Consider the following 22,050-nt stretch of genomic DNA (forward strand, 5'->3'; position numbering starts at 1 on the left):
AAGTGTAAATTAATAGAAGGTCCTTGACCCTGAAACCATCTTCACACTGAACCGGGGTTCCCAACCTGTCTTATGCCATGGACCTAATGCTTTTTAACAGAAAAATAAAACAAGACCTGGAAAGTATGAGGGCGCAGAGTTTCCTCTATGTACCCTAGATTTCCCTCGCATTCCAGTTAGGTTTAGTAAATTATGGGACCCCAGAAGCATGACCACACTTGCAGGCTGTCCCATCACAATCCTTGGACTCTTGCACATTCATGCAAACAATTCTCTTCACAGTTCTTTCAATGTATACGTGACAAATAAAACAATGCAAAACAGGCCTCTGCTTTCTTTGTCCAAGCAAGCTCTGTGCAAATGCGCCTGGGCCACGAGAGCCATCCATACCCCTTCTGACCTCTTTCTGTTTGCTCTGTCAACTCATACTGTTTGAGAAATTGCTCAAATGCTCAACTTGGACATCTCGGACTTCAACGTAAAGAGAGCTTTGTTCACCCTATTGTAGGGAGTGGATCCACTATCAGTGGGTTTCAAACTCAGAATAACTCAGAGAGTACACGTACAACTCAATTGCAAAAGCAAAGTCTGTTGGATTCCCTTGTGTATTACAAAAAAATAAGCTCGGTTCACACGCAGTTCTCTTGTGATAAGCTCTACCCATAGCAACAGTCGAAGTTAAAAAATATATTATTAACAAAGACTGTTTGTCTCATATCCTTGAGGCTAATTCTTACAAGATAATCCACTGCAAATTCTAAGAATTATTGCTGCTAAAAGCCAAGGCCATATCTATAACAAACTAAACTGCAAACATTTTCCATACTCAAAATGCCTTTAGATAGATTATTGATTCCAAGGAAAATTACAATGTCACAGTAGCATTACAAGTGCACAGATATTAATATTAGAAGAGAAGTAGAAAGAAAAAAAATGTTGCCACAAACAGTCTAACAGGAGGGGGTCATCACTTCCCCAGCTAGAGGTTGACTCATAGAGCCTAATGGCCAAGGGGTAAGAATGACTCTTTGGAGCTGCACTATTGTCTTAGTCTGTTACTAAAAGTGCTCCTCTGTTCAGCCAAGAGAGGGTGAGAAACATTGTCCAGAATTGCCAGGATTTTCTGTAGGGTCCTTTGTTCTACCACTGTCTCCGGTGTGCCTAGTTTAACTCCTACAACAGAGCCAGTCCTTCTAATCAGTCTGTCAAATTCTTTAACTCATTTTCTTTCCTCCACATGTAGCTTAACAATTCTTTCTCCTCAATTGTTCCCCAGTTACTGTCCTGTTTCCAACATCTGAAACATCATATTGGCCCTTGTTAGTCCCTGCCAATCGCTGCTCATTCTTAACCACTTTTTCCTTTTTGAAGTTCTTCAATATAAATGTTGGATAGAGTGTAGAAATATTTCATTTTGTCACTGGGGTGATGATATTTACAATCCATGGGTGTTCAGTGGTCACATTAGATAATTTACTAGGGGGCATATTTTTAAGGTGAGAGTGGCCAGATTTAAAGGACCTGAGAGCCAACTATTTTGTGCAGAGGGTGTTCAGTATATGGAATGAGCTGCAAAGAGTGGCTGAGACAAGTACAATCATATCACTTAAGAATCACTTGGACGGATACACGTAAGAGAGGAGCCTGGAGAGATCTGGGCCAAATTCAGGAAGTTGGGTCTAGCTGATCCGCAAGGATTGCTGGTGCAGACCAGCCTGTATTAGTGATGTCCTGCTCTGACTCCAAGACCTTATCTTCTTTTACTGAGTCCCCTTTCTATGTAACTGTACTTCAATAAACTGTTATTCTCCAATTCCATTATTCTTTCATCTCACATTGAATGTGAAATTTCAGTTCTATGAGCCTTCGTCAAATGAGCAGCTTTGCACTATCTTACCCGGGGATTTGAAAATGCTGCAATTTTAATTAGGTACGTACTAAGCTGTTTGTTCACACAGGACTGACTTACATGTTCATGTTATACAGGTGCATGAGACTGAAGATGCTGGAAACTGGAGCACACATAAACTGCTGGAGAAACTCAGTGGGTCAGGCAACATCTGAGGGGGGGGGAATGAATGGCCAACATTTTCGGTCGAGACCCTCCGTCTGATACAGGGTCTTGACCTGAAATTTCGTTTGCACATTTCCCTCCACAGACGCTGTCTGGCCCACTGAGTTGCTCCAGCCGAACATTATGGGCATGCTATGCTGGTGCTCGGAATGTGTGGTGACATTTGCAGGTTGCCCCCAGCACGTCCCCAGATTGCGTGGGCTGTTAGCGCAGACGATGCATTTCTCTGCAAATTCTGATATGCATGTGATAAATGAATCTGAATCTAATCTGCTGGCGTGTAATCTGTGCAAATTTTTATGATGTTCAGAGCATAGTTAAGGAGAGATTCAATTGTATTTAGTGTGACAATTTCTGTAGCAAGTCCACTTGTGCTGAGTAATCTGAACTTAGTGTCCCATGTCATGTTGACTACAACCATTACAGACACTTAGCTGTTGATTTCTGAGTGGCATGTTTAAAGGTGAGGACGCAAACTAGTGTCACACCCAGGTAGGTTACTGCATTTCACAGACTGCAGAAAATCTGCAGATGCTGGAAATCCAAAGCAACACACACACACACTAAATGCAGGAGGAACTCAGCAGGCCAGGCAGCTTCTATGTAAAAGAGTGAACAGTCGACTTTTCAGGCTGAAAACCTTCCTCAGATACTGTGCTTCCTTCCCTTCTCTAATATTCAGCAGAGTCTGGCCTCCTCACCTAAGTCCAATGGCGTGTGTGTGTGACTTACAGATCGGGATGGCTTTGGGAAAAATAGTAGGACCAGGGCTCAGGTGGGGTTGGGTTTCAATTTGGTTCCTGAGATGCCATCTACACAATGTCTGATTAATCACTTGTCTCTCTGGCATTTGTTTTTACTTCCAGGGTGATCTTGTTTGCGGCATGGCACGATGGATATGATTAAATATTACTGTTACAGCATGCCACAGCTGTACAATTATTAAAGATGTTTTAATGTGATTGTACAATCTATCGCTGCGTAAAACCGATGGAAGCAATGCCAATTGTAGCTGTCCTTCTCATCGGACTTCTGGAAGGAAATGTGGCTGCCAGTCCAGGCTACAAGTGCATTTTAAAAATGGAGTTTTCAACTCCCGGGTACCGACTATATTGCTGGCAAATGTACAGTCTCTAGAAAATAAAATTGACGATCTCAGAGCTAAGCCAGTGTATCGGAGAGACATTAGGACAACATGCGTCCTCTGCTTCATGGAATCCTGGTTAACCCCTTCCATAGTGGATACAGTGATTCAGATAATAGACAATAGACAATAAACAGTAGACAGTAGGTGCAGGAGTAGGCCATTCGGCCCTTCATGCCAGCACCGCCATTCACTGTGATCATGGCTGATCATACACAATCAGTACCCCGTTCCTGCCCTCTCCCCATATCTCTTGACCCCGCTATCTATAAGAGCTCTATCTAACTCTCTCTTGAATGCATCCAGAGACTTGGCTTCCACTGCCTTCTGGGGCAGAGCATTCCACATATCCACCACTCTCTGGGTGAAAAAGTTTTTCCTCATCTCTGTTCTAAATGGCCTACCCCTTATTCTTAAACTGTGGCCTCTAGTTCTGGACTCACCCATCAGCGGTAACATGCTTCCTGCCTCCAGTGTGTCCAATCCCTTAATAATCTTATATGTTTCAATCAGATCCCCTCTCATCCTTCTAAATTCCAGTGTATACAAGCCCAGTCGCTCCAATCTTTCAACATATGACAGTCCCGCCATTCTGGGAATTAACCTTGTGAACCTATGCTGCACTCCCTCAATAGCAAGAATGTCCTTCCTCAAATTTGGAGACCAAAACTGCACACAATACTCCAGGTGGGGTGTCACCAGGGCCCTGTACAGCTGCAGAAGGACCTCTTTACTCCTATACTCAATTCCTCTTGTTATAAAAGCCAGCATGCCATTAGCTTTCTTCTCTGCCTGCTGTACCTGCATGCTTGCTTTCATTGACTGATGTACAAGAACACCTAAATCTCGTTGTACTTCCTTTTCCTAACTTGACTCCATTTAGATAGTAATCTGCCTTCCTGTTCTTGCCACCAAAGTGGATAACCTCACATTTATCCACATTAAACTGCATCTGCCATACATTTGCCCACTCACCCAACCTGTCCAAGTCACCCTGTATTCTCATAACATCCTCCTGACATTTCACACTGCCACCCAGCTTTGTGTCATCAGCAAATTTGCTAATATTACTTTTAATCCCTTCATCTAAATCATTAATGTATATTGTAAACAGCTGCGGTCCCAGCACCGAACCTTGCGGTACCCCACTGGTCACTGGTCCGAAAGGGACCCGTTAATCGCTACTCTTTGTTTCCTGTCAGCCAGCCAATTTTCAATCCATGTCAGTACACTGCCCCCAATACCATGTGCCCTAATTTTGCCCACTAATCTCCTATGTGGGACTTTATCAAAAGCTTTCTGGAAGTCCAGGTACACAACATCCACTGGCTCTCCCTTGTCCATTTTCATAGTTACATCCTCAAAAAACTCCAGAAGATTAGTCAAGCATGATTTTCCCTTCATAAATCCATGCTGACTCGGACTGATCCTTCTACTGCTATCCAAATGTGTCATAATTTCCTCTTTTATAATTGACTCCAGCATCTTTCCCACCACTGACGTCAGGCTAACCGGTCTATAATTCCCTGTTTTCTCTCTCCCTCCTTTCTTGAAAAGTGGGACAACATTAGCCACCCTCCAATCAGCAGGAACTGTTCCTGAATCTATAGAACATTGGAAAATGATTACCAATGCGTCCACGATTTCTAGAGCCACCTCTTTAAGTACCCTGGGATGCAGACCATCAGGTCCCGGGGACTTATCAGCCTTCAGACTCAACAGTCTATCCAACACCGTTTCTTGCCTAATATAAATTTCCTTCAGTTCATCCTTTACCCCAGTTCCTTTGGCCACTATTACATCTGGGAGATTGTTTGTGTCTTCCCTAGTGAGGACAGATTGGCGGGTTCACTATACACTGTCAGGATAAGACTGTCAAGCCGCTCAAAAGCAGAGGTGGAGGAGTATGCCTCATGATCAACCCCTCTTGGTTCACTAATGTATCAGTGTTGTCCCAATTCTGCTCACCAGACCTGGAATTAAGTGCCGTCCATTTTACCTGCCATGGGAGATTTCAGTGATCATTTCTGGAACGGTGTACTTTCCACCTCAGACCAATGTCAAATAGGCTCTGGATGATCTGAGCAATGAGATCGACCTGTAGGAAACTGCACACCTTGACGCCTTCACTATGGTTTTGGGGGATTTTAACCAGGCCAACTTGAAAGAGTCACTAAATATTTGTCTCATTAATGGAGAATGTGTGGAGCAGGTTAAGACCTACAAGTATCTGGGAGTACAGTTAGACGAGAAGCTAGACTGGACTGCCAACACAGATGCCTTGTGCAGGAAGGCACAGAGTCGACTGTACTTCCTAAGAAGGTTGGCGTCATTCAATGTCTGTAGTGAGATGCTGAAGATGTTCTATAGGTCAGTTGTGGAGAGCGTCCTCTTCTTTGTGGTGGCGTGTTGGGGAGGAAGCATTAAGAAGAGGGACGCCTCATGTCTTAATAAGCTGGTAAGGAAGGCGGGCTCTGTCGTGGGCAAAGTACTGGAGAGTTTAACATCGGTAGCTGAGCGAAGGGCGCTGAGTAGGCTACGGTCAATTATGGATAACTCTGAACATCCTCTACATAGCACCATCCAGAGACAGAGAAGCAGTTTCAGCGACAGGTTACTATCGATGCAATGCTCCTCAGACAGGATGAAGAGGTCAATACTCCCCAATGCCATTAGGCTTTACAATTCTACCGCCAGGACTTAAGAACTTTTTAAAAGCTATTATTAATGCTTTTTGAGATAGTGATTTAGATGTATATCATATTTTTTACTGAGTTAAGTATTGTATGTAATTAGTTTTGCTACAACAAGTGTATGGGACATTGGAAAAAAGTTGAATTTCCCCATGGGGATGAATAAAGTATCTATCTATCTATCTATCTATCAACAAAACACTTGTAGTACCAAAGGAAACAACACACTGGACCATGGTTGCACAACCATCAAGAAAGCCTACTGTGCTATTCCACGCCCACATTTCAGAAAGTCTGGTCACCTGGCTGTACTACTCCCTGAGTATAGACTGAGACCGAAGACTGCAGCACCAGTAATGAGAACCAAGAGGGTATGGACGAGGGAAGCACAGATGTGCTTGGAATCGGTGGACTGGACTGTATTCAGGGATTCATCTTCGAATTTGGATGAGTATGCTGCAGTTGTTACTGATGTCATTAAAACCTGTATGGATGAGCGTGTGCCTACTAAGACTTGCTGTACATTCCCAAACCAAAAGCCATGGATGAACCAGATATATATGATGCGTCAACTGTGGCAGGGTTTGCAGGACATTACTACATACAGAGCGAAATCCAATAGCATGAATGGCAATGATACTTCACTACCAGATGAGCTCAATGCCTTCTATGCCCGCCTTGGAAGGGAGAATATAACTACAGCTGTGAAGATCCCTGCCGCACCCAGTGACCCTGTGATCTCCGTCTCGGAGACCTATGCCAGGCTGTCTTTCAGGAGGCAGAACCTTTGCATGATGACAGGCCCCAATGGAGTATCTGGTAAGGCTCTGAAAACTTGTGCCAACCAACTGGCCAGAGTATTCAAAGACATTTTCAACCTCTCACTGCCATGATCTGAAGTTCCCACCTGCTTCAAAAAGACAACAATTGTACCAGTGCCGAAGAAGAGTCATGTGAGTTGCCTTAGTGACTATAAGCCAGTAATGCTCACATTTACGGTGATTAATGCTTTGAGAGGTTGCTCATGGTCAGCCTCAGCAGGGACCTGGACCCCCTGCAATTTGCCTATTGCCACAGTAGGTCGATGGCAGACGCAATCTCAATGGCTTTTCACGTGCCCTTAGATCACCTGGACAATACAAACACCTACAAACAGTCAGGATGCTGTTCATCGACTGTAGCTCAGTGTTTAATACCATCATTCCCACAGTCCTGATCAGTACACTACAGAACCTGGGCCTCTGTATCTTCCTCTGCAATTGGATCCTTAACTTCCTAACTGGAGGACCACAATCTGTGTGGATTGGTGATAATATTTCCTCCTCACTGATGATCAACACTGGAGCACCTTAGGGATGTGTGCTTAGCCCACTGCTCTACACTCTATATACGCACGACTGTGTAGCTAGGCATAGCTCCAATACCATATATAAATTTGCTGATGACACAGCCATTGTTGGCAGAATCTCATGGGGACCAGAGGGCATACAAGAACAAGATATACCAGCTAGTTGAGGGTTTCACAGCAACAACCTGGCACTCTTTCAGTGAGACCAAAGAGCTGATCGTGGTCTTCAGGAAGGGTAAGGTGAAGGGACACACCAATCCTCATAGACGGATCAGAAGTGGAGAGAGTGAGCAGTTTCAAGCTCCTGGGTGTCAAGATCTCTGAGGATCTAACCTTGTCCCAACATATCGACACAGTTATAAAGAAGGCAAGACAGCAGCTATATTTCATTGGGAGTTTGAGGATGTTTGGTTTGTCATCTAAAACACTCGAAAACTTCTACAGGTGTACTGTGGAGAGCATTCTGATAGGCTGCATCATTGTCTGGTATGGGGGGGATGTAATTACTACTGCATAGGATCAAAAGAAGCTACAGAAATTTCTAAAATTAGTCAGCTCCATCTTGGGTACCAACCATTGTATCCAAGACATCTTCAAGGAGCGGTGCTTCAGAAAGGCAGCATCCATTATTAAGGACCCTCTTCTCATTATTACCATTATGAAGGAGATACGGGAGCCTGAAGGCACACACTCAGTGTTCAGGAACAGCCTCTCCTCTGCCATCAGATTCTTAAATGGACATTGAACCCTGAACAGTATCTGACTTTTCTTTTGTAGTATTTTTAATTTAACTATTTAACATGCATACTATATATTTAATACATCTAATATATATTGTAATTGACTTATTTATTTTTCTATATTTATTTTGTATTGCTGCTGCTAAGTTAACAAGTTTCATGACATACACCTGATTCTGCCCCTCAAATTTGTTTTGAATCTTTTCCTTCTCATCTTAAACTAATGCCCTCCAGTTCTTGATACGTTAACTCTGGTTTAAAAGAATGAGTGCATTCACTGTATCTATACCCTTCATGATTTTATGCACCTGTTCCTGTCCCTCTTTCAATCAAGTCTCTGTATTCTATGCTCCGAGTTCATCACCTTTACCCATAACAGTCCGAGCATTAAAATACACACACTTCAAACTATCCATCTCATTGTATCTATTACTTTGCTCCTGACTTTTTTTACTGACCCTGACATCTACCTTTCTCTCCCACCCTCCACTTCCTCACCCGGTGCTCTGGTTCCCAACCCCCTGGTCAAACTAGTTTAAACCTTCCCGAGTAGCACTAGTGAACCTCCCAGCCAGGATATTGGTTTCCCTCCAGTTTAGATGCAACCCATCCCTCTTGTACAGGTCCCCTCCGCCCCAGGAGAGGTTCCAATGATCCAAGCACCTGAAACTCAGCCCCTGCACCAGTTTGTCAACCATTCATTCACCTGTACTCGTCATCCTATTCCTCCCTTGAGTAGCACATGGCACCAGAGATGGCTATCGTGGAGGGTCTTGCTCTTTGGCCTCTTTCCTAACTGTATTCTCACTGCTCAGGATCTCTTCTCTTTTTCTACCTATGTCATAGGTGCCAATACACACCACAACCTCCAGCTGCTCACCCTCCCCCTTGTGAATATTCTCAGTCGCTCTGAGAAATCCTGGACCCTAGCACCTGGGAGGCACACACCATACTGGCTTCTCTTTCACAGCTGCAGTCCATCTACCTGACTAGTGGGACTCCCATCACTATTCCTCTGCCTGACTTTGCCCTTCCTTGCAGAGTCCCAGAGCCAGCCACAGTGCCTCTGGCCTGGGGCTGTTGCTGCACCCAGATAAAGCCTATTCCTGATAGGTCCCTTTAACCTCGTCCTTCATTCAGACAGCCAAACTGACCTCTTAGAGAATCAGGATTTCACATGGAACAAACTTTATAATTTACTCCTTTGTATCCAATACCCATCTTGCAGACTCCTCTACACTAGTTGGTTATTGCTTTGCTAAATCCCTCAATTCAATCTGCTGAGTCGACCCTGAGCTTCCAGCTTCTTGTCAATTTAACTTCCCTTATGTTCCATCTGCCCCTCCAATGATGTCCATCATAAGCTCACAGGTCAACATCTCATTCCCTGACCTATGTAGAACGTAGAATGTAGAACATTGAACCACACAACACAGGGGCAGGTTCACTCAGTGTGCTAAAACTATAATTATATCACTAACTAAACTAAAGTTCAAATAAAGTTTATTATCAGAGTACATACAACCCTGAGATTCCGTTTCCTGTGGGCATACTCAGCAAATCTATAGGATAGTAACTGTAAGCAGGGTCAATGAAGGAGCGAGAGCATTGAAGACAACAAACTGTTGAAATGCAACTATAAATAAATAGCAATAAATACTGAGAACATGAAATAACAAGATAATGAGTCCTTCAAGTGAGATCGTTGGTTGTGGGAACATCTCAATAGATGAGTGTAGTTATCCTCTTTTGTTCAAGATCCTGATGACTGAGGGGTAGTAACTGTTCTTGAACCTGGCAGTGCGAGTCCTGAGGCTCTTGTATCTTCTGCCTGATGGCAGCAGTGAGAAAAAAGCATGGCCTGGGTGATTAGGATCCCTTCTGCCTACACATTGGCCACATTGCTCCATACTCTGCACATTCATATGCCTTCCTGAAAGCCTCTTAATCATCTCTACCATATTTGCTCCACTACTACCCCCAGTGAATTCTAGATACTCACTACTCTCAATGTAAAAAAGCTGCTCCCCAAATCTGCTTTGAACTTACCCTCTCTCAGCTTAAATGCATGCCCTCTGATATTAGACACTTCAAACCTGGGGTGGGGGGTAGTACCAGCTCTCTATTCTATCTACACTTCCTATAATCTTATAAGTTTCTATCAGGTCTCTCGCTAAGCCTCTGGTGTTCCTGAGAAACCAATCCAAGTCTGTCTAACCTTTCCTAATAGCACATGCCTCTAAACCAGGTAACATCCTGGTAAACCTCCACTCATTCTCTCCTAAGCCTCCATGTCCCTCCTGTGGAAGGGTAACCTGAAATAAATGCTCCGAAGACTTTCAACTTAATATTGAATCGAACACTTCAGGTTAGGCCTTTCTTTTCTCTCACATGACAGATATGATGGTAACATCTTGCTTCACTTATCTGTCTGCACCATCTTCAAATAACTTGGTATCCGTAACTCTCTAGGGTAAGGTATACCAAACACTTACAACTCTGTGAGAAGAAACTTCTCATCTCAGTCCTAAGTCTTTGTCCTGAAACTATGCCACTCCGTTCACCTGTCAGGGAAACACCCTCTCAGTACCTGCCCTAGGCTTCTTATTGGTTTTGATGAGTTTACCTCCGGCTTATTCTGGTCGCCATTTCTTCACAGACAAATCCTTCATCTCGACAATCAATTTGGTGAACCTTTGATGTGCTGCCTAAATGGCAGGCACAGTATCTTCGTTCCTCAGATAACGAGATGGAAACTGAGTGTGGTGTTCATATTGTTTAATCATTTTTGCCCAATACACTTGTAGCAAAGTCCATCACTGTTGCATTCCACCTTGCTAGTAGAGAAAAACCAACCCTCCTTTTGCTTACTTAATTATATTGATGTCAACTTTCTGTTTCTTCTGAGGACATTTGGATCTCTGAATACTAACATTTAACAACCTTGCACCACTTTCCAACATTCTGCATTTGAATTTTCTTACTGAAGTCCATAACCTCACATTCCCCTTCGTGATTCTCCATTAGTCATCCTTTTTGCTTAAGTTGTCTCTTTGCAGATACTCATGATGTTTTTCCATCTTCTTATTTGCCCTTGTGTCTTTGGCAGAACTGGATTCCATATTCTAAGACATTACTGTAGACTGACATAGCTGAGGCTCCTGCTAATCACTGCTTGTCACCTTGAAAACTCTCTGCTTTATCTTAGCCAATCCTCTTTTCAGAATTACAATCAAACATCTGAAATAAATAAAAACAGGACCTGCTGGAGAGACTCAGCTGATCATGCCGGAAGTTTCCAGCATTTTCCATTCTTATTCCGCCTCCAATATCTTCTCTAAACCCCGCGAGCCTTTATCTTTTAATCTATTTGATGAATGCCTTTTAGATATCCATGTCCATTGCAACACCTTTATACCTCTGGCTACATACATCCCCCAAAGCACAATGTTCCTTTCATAAAATCACAATGACTCTGAATGCTGTTCTGTGCATAAAGTATCTTGCAACACTTTCCTAATAACTGATAAAGAATGCTGGAACTAAAGCAGGCGACACTGTGAGGCGGAGGGAAAGAATGAGCATCATTTCAGATCAAAAACCTTTCATTACAATGGATATTAGATGAATTGACTGTAAATGCATTTCATCTTCCCTTCTCTCTCGTTCAATACTCTGTTTTGTGTAGAAGCTGGATTCAACCTCACAGAAAATTACCTTAAATTTTTGACAGAAGAGGTTCTGCGGATGCTGGGAATCCAGAGTAACACACACACAAAATGCTGGAGGAACTCAGTAGGCCAGGCAGCATCCATGTTTCGGACTGAGACCCTTCAGCAAGACGGGAAAGAAAGGGTGAAGAAACCAGAATAAGTAACTGTGATAAGGGGAAGGAATACAAGCCAGAAGGTGATAGGTGAAGCCACGTAGGTGAGGGAGGGGGTTAAAGTAAGAAGCTAGGAGGTGATAGATGGAAAATGAGAAAGAGGAATCTGATAGGACAGGAAGGTGGACCAGGAGAGAAAGGGAAGAATGAGGGGCATTGGGCAACTTGATAGGCAGGAGAGGAGAAGAGAAGTGGTGGGGGGGTTGCAGAATGGGGAATTGAAAAAGAAGGGGAGGAGGAAAGGTTCTTCATGGGAGAACAGGAAGAATGAGGGTCACCGGCAGGAGATGATGGGCAGGTGAGAAGGAATTTTGAAGTGCTTTGTGGAGCATTGTATATGGATACCAGGTGATCTTTCCGTGTTAATCCATGGAATGCCGTTGATTCTTGTTCTTTCAAAAACACACATTGATAGTGTTCACACATTCTGTTTTCAGCACGCCATTGCCACTCATGTGGCCTCCTGGGGCAATACAAACTTCCAATGTTAGAGAGAATTTTACCCCAGATTTAGCCCCTCTTTGTCCAGAGGCAGAAGGACCTTGGAGTGCAGTAATTCCCTGGAACATTGTTGAAATATGCAGACACCAGACAAGCTGTAGCATTTGGAAGGAGAGAACATACTAGGAACACAGGAAAGATCAGAGCACAGTAATTCTCAGTTACACGTAGGGCTGTGAGATGGTCAACACCAGGGTAAGATTGGGCAGTTGAACACTGTGGGCCAATCAGAAATTCAAACCCTGTGAACATGAGGCAACAGATGTAAAGATCTGCTTTCTGCTAAGTTCAATCTACCTAATGCCCACTTCTTTAGATACCTTCAAATTAGACATTTCATTAATCCCTTATTATCCAATTTTCCTGCGATGCCCAAGAAAAATGTTGTGGATCTGTTTCTTTCTATTAATCCATTGGGCAAAGGCTTAATATCTTTTATTCATGATAAATTAGTGACCCTAAGGGGTGCTCCCTTTGATAAAATTAGAACTGCTTGGGAGCATGATTTAAATATTTCTTTATCTAATGTGGCTTGGGACTCAATTCTCAAGTCAGTTAATTCAACCTCTCTATGTGCTCGCCACGGTCTTTTACAGTTTAAGGTTGTACATAGGGCTCACATGTCTAAAACTAAATTGTCCCGATTTTATCCTGACATTAGTCCTGTTTGTGACAAGTGTAAAGGTGGCGAGGCTTCTCTTATCCATGTGTACTGAGCCTGTCCTAGTCTAGAGAAATTCTGGAGAGAAGTTTTTTTAACTGTGTCCCATATTCTTAATTGCCACTTAGAACCTAATCCTCTGATTGCTCTTTTTGGTGCTTTGGCTGAGGCAAATATACATTTGAGTCTGACTAAACATTGAACATTATCTTTTGCTTCTCTTTTGGCTAGACTTAGGTGGAGGGATGTTGCCCCACCCACCCATGCTCAATGGCTTAATGATATTATGTCCTGTTTAGACCTTAAAAAAATTCACTACTCACTTCTCAACTCGGACGTAAAGTTTCAAAAGGTGTGGGGACCTTTCCTTGAATACTTTCACAACTCCTCTTTAGATTAAGTCTATTTTCTTTACGATAATCCCTTACTTTCAGCTTTTTTTCTCTCTCTGTAAGTTCTATGTTTTTTTTGGTTTGAAATTTCATTTTAGTTTTGGTAGTAGGCATTACTATTTGGTGAGGTGTTGATCAGCCTTATTGCTTGGGGAAAGTAACTGTTTTTGAGTCTAGTGGTCTTGGCATGGACGCTATGTAGCCTCCTTCCCGATGGGACTGGGACAAACAGTGTACAAGCAGGGTGGGTTGGATTCAAACAGCTGGCCTTTTATAGGCATCTTTCTGTAATATGTCCTTGATGGTGGATTGGCTCATGCTGGTGATATTCTGGGTAGTTTTGACTACCCATTATGGTCTTCTACAGATGTCAGGAAATACAGAGAAGGCTTGACTGAAACGCTGAGCAGTGGATTCGATTCAATGGTGAACAATAAATTTAATAATAGACTGCAAAATAACAAACCACGAGGAGCCACAAAGCAAGAGAGAACAAATACTAAACACAGCAGGCAACGAGGTAACTGGAGGCTAGCAGTGACTGATTGAGGCCAGCTGTTTGAATGAGTCAACAAGGATTGTGGCCGAGAGCGGGGGTTAAATGGGCTGCTGGTGATGAGTTGGAAATGATTGGCAGGTGACTCCTATTAGGTGGGTGGTGCCTGCATGTGCAGGCCTGACGGAAAGAAGTGACATAAAAACCTTGTGGGTAGAGTTAAAATACTGCAAGGGTATAAAGACATTAGGTGTTTACAGTCCACTGAGTGGTAGTCAGAATGTGGGTAGCAAATTACAATGGGAGATAGAAAAGGCATGTACAATTGTCATGGGGATTTCAATATGCAGGTAGATTGGAAAAATCAGTTTGGTGCTGAATCCCAAGAAAAGTAATTTTTAGAAGGCCTATGAGATGGCTTTTTAGAGCAGGGGAATGGCAATTCTGTGATTGGGTGTTGAGTAAAGAACCAGGTTTGATTAGGGAGCTCAAGGTAAAGGTAAAGGAACTTTTAAGAAGCAGTGATCATGGTAGGATAGAATTCACCCTGCAGTTTGAGAAGGAGAAGCTAAAATCAGATGTATCAATATTACAGTGGAGTAAAGGGAAATACAGAGCATGAGATTGGATGGGATGATGGTGGATAGAGTTTCTAGGAGTAATTCAGAAGATCCAGAATTGGTTCATTCCAAAAGGAGGATGATACAACTATGACTAACAAAGAAAGTAAAGCACAGATAAAAATGAAAGAAAGGGCATAAATTGGTGTGAAGCTAGAGGATTGGGACACCTTAAAAACCAACAGAAGGCAACTAAAAAGTAAAGAGAGAAAAGATTAAATATGAAGGTAAGCTAGCCAATGATATAAAAATGATACCAGAACTTTTTTTTCCAGACGCTGTATATAAATAGTAAGAGAGGCAGAAGTGGGTGTTGGACAGTTAGAAAATTACATTGGAGAGGAAGTCACGGGGGACTAAGAAATGAACTGAGTAAGTATTTTGCATCAGCCTTCACTGAGGAAGACACTAGCAATATGCCAGAAATTCAAGAGTGTCAGTGGGCAGAAGTCAGTGAAGTCATCATTACTGAAGAGAAGGTGCTTGGGAAACTGAAAGGTCTGAGAAAAGATAGGTCACCTGGACCAGTTGGATGACACCCCCGGATTCTGAAAGGGGTAGCTGAAGAGGTGAGTGATGATCTTTCATGAGTCACTGAATTCTGGGATGGTTCTAGAGGACTGGAATGTTGAAAATGTCACTCTTTAAGAATGGAGGAAGGCAAAAGAGAGGCCAGTTAACTCAACTTCAGTGATTGGCGAGCTGTTGGAGTCTATTACTAAGGGTGAGGGTTTGGGGTACTTGAGGGCACGTGATAAAATAGGCCAAAGTCAGAATGGTTTCTTTAGGAAAATCTTCCTTGACAAATCTGTTGGAAATCTTTGAGGGAATAACAGGCAGGACAGACAAAGGTGAATCCGTGGATGTTATTTACTTGGATTTTCAGAAGGCCTTTGATGAAGTAGTGCACATGAGGCTGCTAAACAAGATAAACGCCCCATGACATTGTAGGAAAGATACTAGAATGGTTAGAAGATTGGTTGACTATCTGAAGGCAAAGAGTGGGAATAAAGGAGCCTTTTCTGGTTGCCAGCTGGTGACCGGTGGTGTTCCACAGGGGTTGGTATTGGGTCAGTTACTTTTCACTCTGCCTGTTCCTCCAAAATCTCTTTTGTGTGTTGCAGCAGATTTCCAGCGCCTGCAGAACCTAGTATCTGCACTTTAATACCGATTGTCTTTACCAGGAACTGCCCCAGTGCAGAGTGTCCTTGCTGTGATGGCTTTGAACTGATTCTCTGAGGCCTCCGGCCTTCAGTACTGACATGCTGCTGTGTCCAGCTGAATTTGAATCTAACAATGAACGATCACAACCAATAGCAGACACACCACAGTACATTTCCTGTCTGTTCGACTCTAGCTTTGTCTCCGTGAACAATTTCACAGCCCTCCAAATGAAGGCAGAGTTGTGTGCCTGTCAGTACACCGGAAGCCGGTGCTCAGAGCTGTGGGCAGGAAGCTCGCACCAGTGCAATCCTTCACGCATGTTGCAGGAAGGGCCCGTCCAAACCTCCAGAGCTCTCCAAACTTATCACGCACGATTGGAGATGCTACTTCACTGTCACTTGCAGGCTTCTGTTTTCAGACAATCACACATCCCTACTGCTGTGGGGCTGGCTCACAGCTGCTGGGTGTGCGGTGGAAATGGCTCCTGGTTCTGCCTCTCTGGGAGGTGATGTTGAAGCCGATGATCCAATCCTCGCCGAGACAGCAGGCAGCAGATAAGTTGAATCAACTTCTCAGGTTGGACCTTGAGAGGAGACACCTTTTCAGGAAGCAGATGGCATTGGAAGGGACTATTGATGGTCCAGAGCAGTAAGGCCGGTGTATTTGATTTCATGTAGTCGGACATTAGCAAAGCTTTAGAAAAGGTTGGTTAGAAAGTACAGTGGCATGGGATCCAAGTAAAACTGACAAATTAGACTGCAACTGTGTAGGATAATTGTTGACTGGTGTATTTATGCCTAGGCTGTTACAAATGGGTGTCCAAAGGGTTAAATTCTTGGGCCTTTACTCCTAGTCATATATATTTATGATTGAGCAATGTAGGGCTTCTGATAGAGTATTGAACAAGAAGTGAATATCACCACTGGCCACCAAGGCTGAGCAAACTCTGAGACTGCCACCAAAATGATAAAGTTTACAGAATGCTGTGTGCTTGATGAGGGATGAGGAAAGCACTATACTGCAGGACGATAGGTGGTTTCGTCACTTAGACTGAAAAATGGTAAACGGGATTTAATGCGGAGAAGGCTGAGGGGATGTGGAGTCTGCACGTTCTCTCTCACTGTGCTCCAGTTTCTTCCAGGGGCTTCAGTTGTCTCCCACATCTCAAAGGTGTTCAGATTGGTAGGTTAGTGGATGCAACCGATACATTTCACTGTACAATGTTTTGATGTAGATGTGACATATAAATCTCTTTTAATCTATTTGGTCATTGTAAAATTGAACGTTGAAGGGGTTATACGGAGAATTAAAAAAGAATGGGATTATGTGGGACTAGTGTAAATTGGTGTCTGATGGTCTACCCCAGTATGATTGTGTCTCTAACGTATTTGGCAGCCAGGGTGGGGGAAGGTGTAACTGGGACAGCGAAAATACAGTAAATGTCAGGAGACAGTGATGGGAAGGTACAAATCTGTGACATCGTAAGCGTAGAGTCGCACTGTTCTGTAATTTATTTTGAAGCACTTTTTATCACCGTATTCGCAGCTGAAAGAGGATTGTGATCTTTCCCCCAGTCAGACTCAATTCACTTCTTCCTCCCCACATCTTGTTCTCAACATTCAGGACTATGAAACCCGCTGTCCCAGTCACACACCTCAGTTCCAAAATAATGCTCCAGATCTACTTTTCTGTAATCAATGAGAGTGGAAGTGGGGAAGTGGTGTCACACACTGGTTTTGGTTCATCTTTCCTGTGTCAGCTTTCATTTTGAAAAGCATCAGCCAGTGAAAGGAGAGCTGGAAAGCAGTTATTCAGGCAGGTGTGATATCCGTATTAACCCTGTAGTAACATGGCCAGTGTAAAATACAGAATCAGTCCGTTCAAGGCAAGAGCAGGAAGGATGCTGTAAACGAGTGTGTAGAAGGGAGGCCAGCTCTGATCACTATGTTGGGATTATTATTTAACTAACGTACAGCGGGGAACCCTGCTTTAGTAGTGTCAAGTTGGTAACATAACTAGAGTGAATGTAATGGGGAATTCCACTCTGACCCTCATGTCAGGAATGTAATGGGACTGGGATTAGGGTTCATTAGACAATCCTGCAGAGCTCAGGCTGCAGGGCCTACTGCCAGCCGAAGTTAACAGTGTCCCATTCTGGCTGAGTACCACTGGCACACAGGGATTCTGAATGACACTGCAAGCCAGTTCAGAGGCCCATTTACACAGAACATATCTTACTTCGACATGAAGGCACAAATGTTGGAAGGTATTCACCTCTGGTTTCAATTCTTATTACCACCAAACAAGAAGCAATAGTTGGTTTCCTTAATTAAACTGCAGCGATTGCTTCCTTGATGTTTTGCATTTGGTAACCTGCTCGAATTTATTAGTACAGTCGGCTCTCCTTTTCCGCGGGGGATTGGTTCCGGGACCCCCGCCCCCCCCCGCGGATACCAAAAAAACGCGTATGCTCAAGTCCTTTAAATAAAATGGCGTAGTATTTGCATATAACCTACGCACATCCTCCCGTATACTTTAACTCATCTCTAGACTACTTATAATACCTAACACATTGCAAATGCTATGTAAATAGTTGTTATACTGTACAGTATTGTTTAGGGAATAATGACAAGAAAAAAAGTCTGTACACGAGACGTGAGGCGAACAATGCTCAAACAACGAGTGCTGGAGAGAGAACTTCCGGGTTTTCCCGATCCACGGTTGGTTGAATCCGTGCGTGCGGAACCCGCGGGTAAGGAGGGCCGACTGTATTACCAGTCCAAGGGACTCTTTAAAGGTATGTGCTTTTATCTAGAAAGCACAGCCAAAATTAAGCATTTAATAAATTCAATAAAACTTTAATAAAATGCGGTAAAGCTTCTGACCCACCCCTCACTACCAACATTAGTCCTGCCTACTGCATGGTGCTGAACCCACTCTGTTGCATTTACGGTTAGGCTAGTGGAAAGACCAGTCCCAGGCTTCCCCTGGAGCAACTAACGAATGAAAAATCAAGCGTCAAACAGATTTGACTTTCCATCAGGGTATTTACTATGGAAACTAATGCAACAGCACTCCGTGGAAGCAGTCTGCGAATTTCCTTGGGAGTGCTCTTAGGATACCGGCACTCCCACAGTCACTGCAAGGGGAGAATGGGTGAAGCCAATTACCTCCTGTGCCTTCTCCTCTCCTCCCCCAGAAGTGTTTGCAGAAGAAATGGCAGGTGTGGGGAGGAGGGGGGAAGGTGGAGGTGATAGTGATAACAGAGTCCACAGGCCAATAGGGTTCTGTCGGATAGCTTTGGAATCATGTGTTACAGAACCGTATGGAACACGCTGCCAGAGAAGAAGTTGAGGCAGGTTCAGTAACAGTGTTTAAAACTGGATAAGTGTGGATAGAATATAGAACAGTGATGTTATGCCAACCTTTTAACCCAATCCTTCCCTCCTACAAAGCTCTACATTTTTCTATCATCCATGTGCCTACCTAAGAGTTTCTTAAATGTCTCTAATGTATCTGTCTGTACCACTACTACTGGCAGGGCGCCCCACGCACCAATCACTCTTTGTGCAAAATAACTTAGCTCTGACATCCCCCCTATACTTACCTCCAGTCACTCTAAAAATATGCTTCCTTGTAATTAGCCATTTCCACCCTGGGAAAAAAGTCTCTGGCTATTCACTCAATCAATGTCTCTTAAAACCTTATAGAGATCTATAGAGTCATCTCGCATCTTACTCCGCTACCAAGAGAACTGCCCCGCTCAATCTTTCTTCATAAGGCACACTCTCTAATCATGCAACATCCTGGTAAATCTCCTCTGCACCCTCTCTAAGGCTTCCACATCCTTCCTTCAATGAGGTGACCGGAACTGAACACAATACTCTGAATGTCATCTACCCAGATTTTTATAGAGCTGAAACATTATCTCGCAGCTCTTAAACTCAATCCCTCCATGAATGAAGGCCAACACACTATCACTCTATCAGCTCAAGGGATCTATGGACGTGGATAGTAAAGGTTTAAAGGGATATGGGCCAAATGTAGGTAAATAGGACTAGCTTAGGTGGGCACTTTGGTCAATGTGGCTGAATTGGTCTGATCTGTTTCTGTGCTCTATGACTCTAACAAGAGACAAGAAGTGTTGAAGCATTCGAGTGCACATTATTAGAGACAGGAAGTGTTGAAGCATTCTGGTGCACATTAAAAATTCAGTAAAGGAATCGATTCAGTAAGTGCAGAGAAGACAGGCGAGTCAATTTGAGGATCAGCTGTAAATGTTGAGCAGAGCCAGATTAAAGCACTTGTGAAACAGAGAGAGAGATCTGCTGGGATGTACCTGCTAATTCAGTGACCCAGGAGAGATGTACATAAGACCATAAGACAAAGGAGCAGGAGTAGGCCATTTGGCCCATCGAGTCTGCTCCACCATTCATTCATGGCTGATCTAATTTTTTCCCTCTCTTTGTCCCCCGCTATTATTTCTCCAGCCTCATTTTCTAGTGGTCCTAAATCCACTCTCATCTCTTTCATTTTTTACATACTTGAAAAAGATTTTTCTATCCACTTTGATATTATTTGCCAGCTTGCTTTCATGTTTCATCTTTTCTCTCCGAATGATTCTTTTAGTTGCTCTCTGTAGGTTTTTAAAATCTTCCCAATCCTCTTTCTTCCTGCTAATTTTCGCTTTGTTGTATGCCCTCTCTATTGCTTTTACATTAGCTTTGACTTCCCTTGTCAGCCACGGTTGTACTATTTTACCATATGAGTGTTCCTTTGCTTTTGGAATACAGCTACCATGCACCTTCCTCAGTTTTTTCAGAAACTCACACCATTGCTGCTCTGCTGACATCTCTGCCAGCATCTTCCAATTTACTTTGGCCAACTCCTCTCTCATACCACTGTAATTTCCTCTACTCCTCTGAAATACAGTCAGGCTTCACTTTCTCCCTAACAAATTTCAAGTTGAACTCAATCATATTGCGATCCAAAGGGTTCTTTTACCTTAAGTTCCCTAATCATGTTTGGTTCATTACCTAATACCCAATCCAGTATAGCTGAACCCTTAGTAGGCTCAATGACAAACTTCTCTAAAAATCCATCTTGTAGGCATACCACAAACTCACTGTCTCGAGAACCATTACCAACCTGATTTTCCCATTCATCCTGCATGTTGAAATCTCCCATGACTATCATAACATTGCCCTTTTGACACGACTTCTCTATTTCCCGTTGTAATCTGTGGTCCAATGTTGGGGGGCCTGAATATAACTGCCATCAGAGTCCTTTTACTCTTGCAGTTTCTTAACTCAACGCACAAGTGATGTGAAGCCATTCCTTACCAGCAGAGCCACACCACCCCTTCTACCTACCTTCCTATCCCTCCGATACAACGTATAACCTTAGACATTCAGCTCCCAACTACAACCATCCTTCACAATTCAGTGGTGGCCACATCATACCTGACAATCTGTAATAGTGCAGTAAGATCTTATACTCTCTACATTTAGATATAAGACTTTGAGTACTGTATTTGCTACCCTTTTTGATTCTGCGTCCCTAAAGCACTGATACTCACCCTGCTGGCTGCAGTTATGTCCTATCTTCTACCTGCCCTTCCTGACAGTCTGACTGCATGGTATCTGCTTTTTTACCATCCATTCTATCCTGAGTCCCTTCATTCCAGTTCCCACTCCCCTGCCAAATTAGTTTAAACTCTCCCCAACAGCTTTAACAAACCTACCCGTGAGCATATTGGTCCCCCTAGGGTTCAGGTGCAACCTGTCACTTTTGAACAGATCATACCTCCCCCAGAAGAGATCCCAACAGTCCAAAAACCTGAAGCCCTGCCCGCTGCACCAGCATCTCAACCACATATTCATCTGGAAACCATCCTGTTTCTGCCCTCACTGGCACGTGGCACAGGCAGCAATCCAGAAATTACCACCCTGGAGGTCCTACTTCTCAGCTTTCTAGCTAGTTCTTTAAAATTCTCTTTTCAGGAGCTCTTTACTTTTCATTCCTACCTCATTGGTAGCAATATGTACTAAGACATCTGGCTGCTCTCCCTCCACCTCCAAAATGCTGAAAGCAACCAAATCAGTTTCATGGCATTAGATCCCAGAAGCTTGTCAGCATGACAGAAGGAGACTGGGACAATGAGAGGGAATTTGAGTCCAACATCCAATGCCAATCGGGGACGTTTGAGCATCTGGTGTGTTTTACAGTGGCTTTGATGGACGTTAAATTTCTGTTTGTGAAAATGTATTCGAATGTTTGCCTGCCAATTCTTTGCAAGACAGTGTGTTTTTCAGAAAGTATCTGCCGTTTG

This window comes from Hemitrygon akajei, chromosome 32 (genome assembly GCF_048418815.1).
Source record: "Hemitrygon akajei chromosome 32, sHemAka1.3, whole genome shotgun sequence".
Taxonomy (NCBI): Eukaryota; Metazoa; Chordata; class Chondrichthyes; order Myliobatiformes; family Dasyatidae; genus Hemitrygon; species Hemitrygon akajei.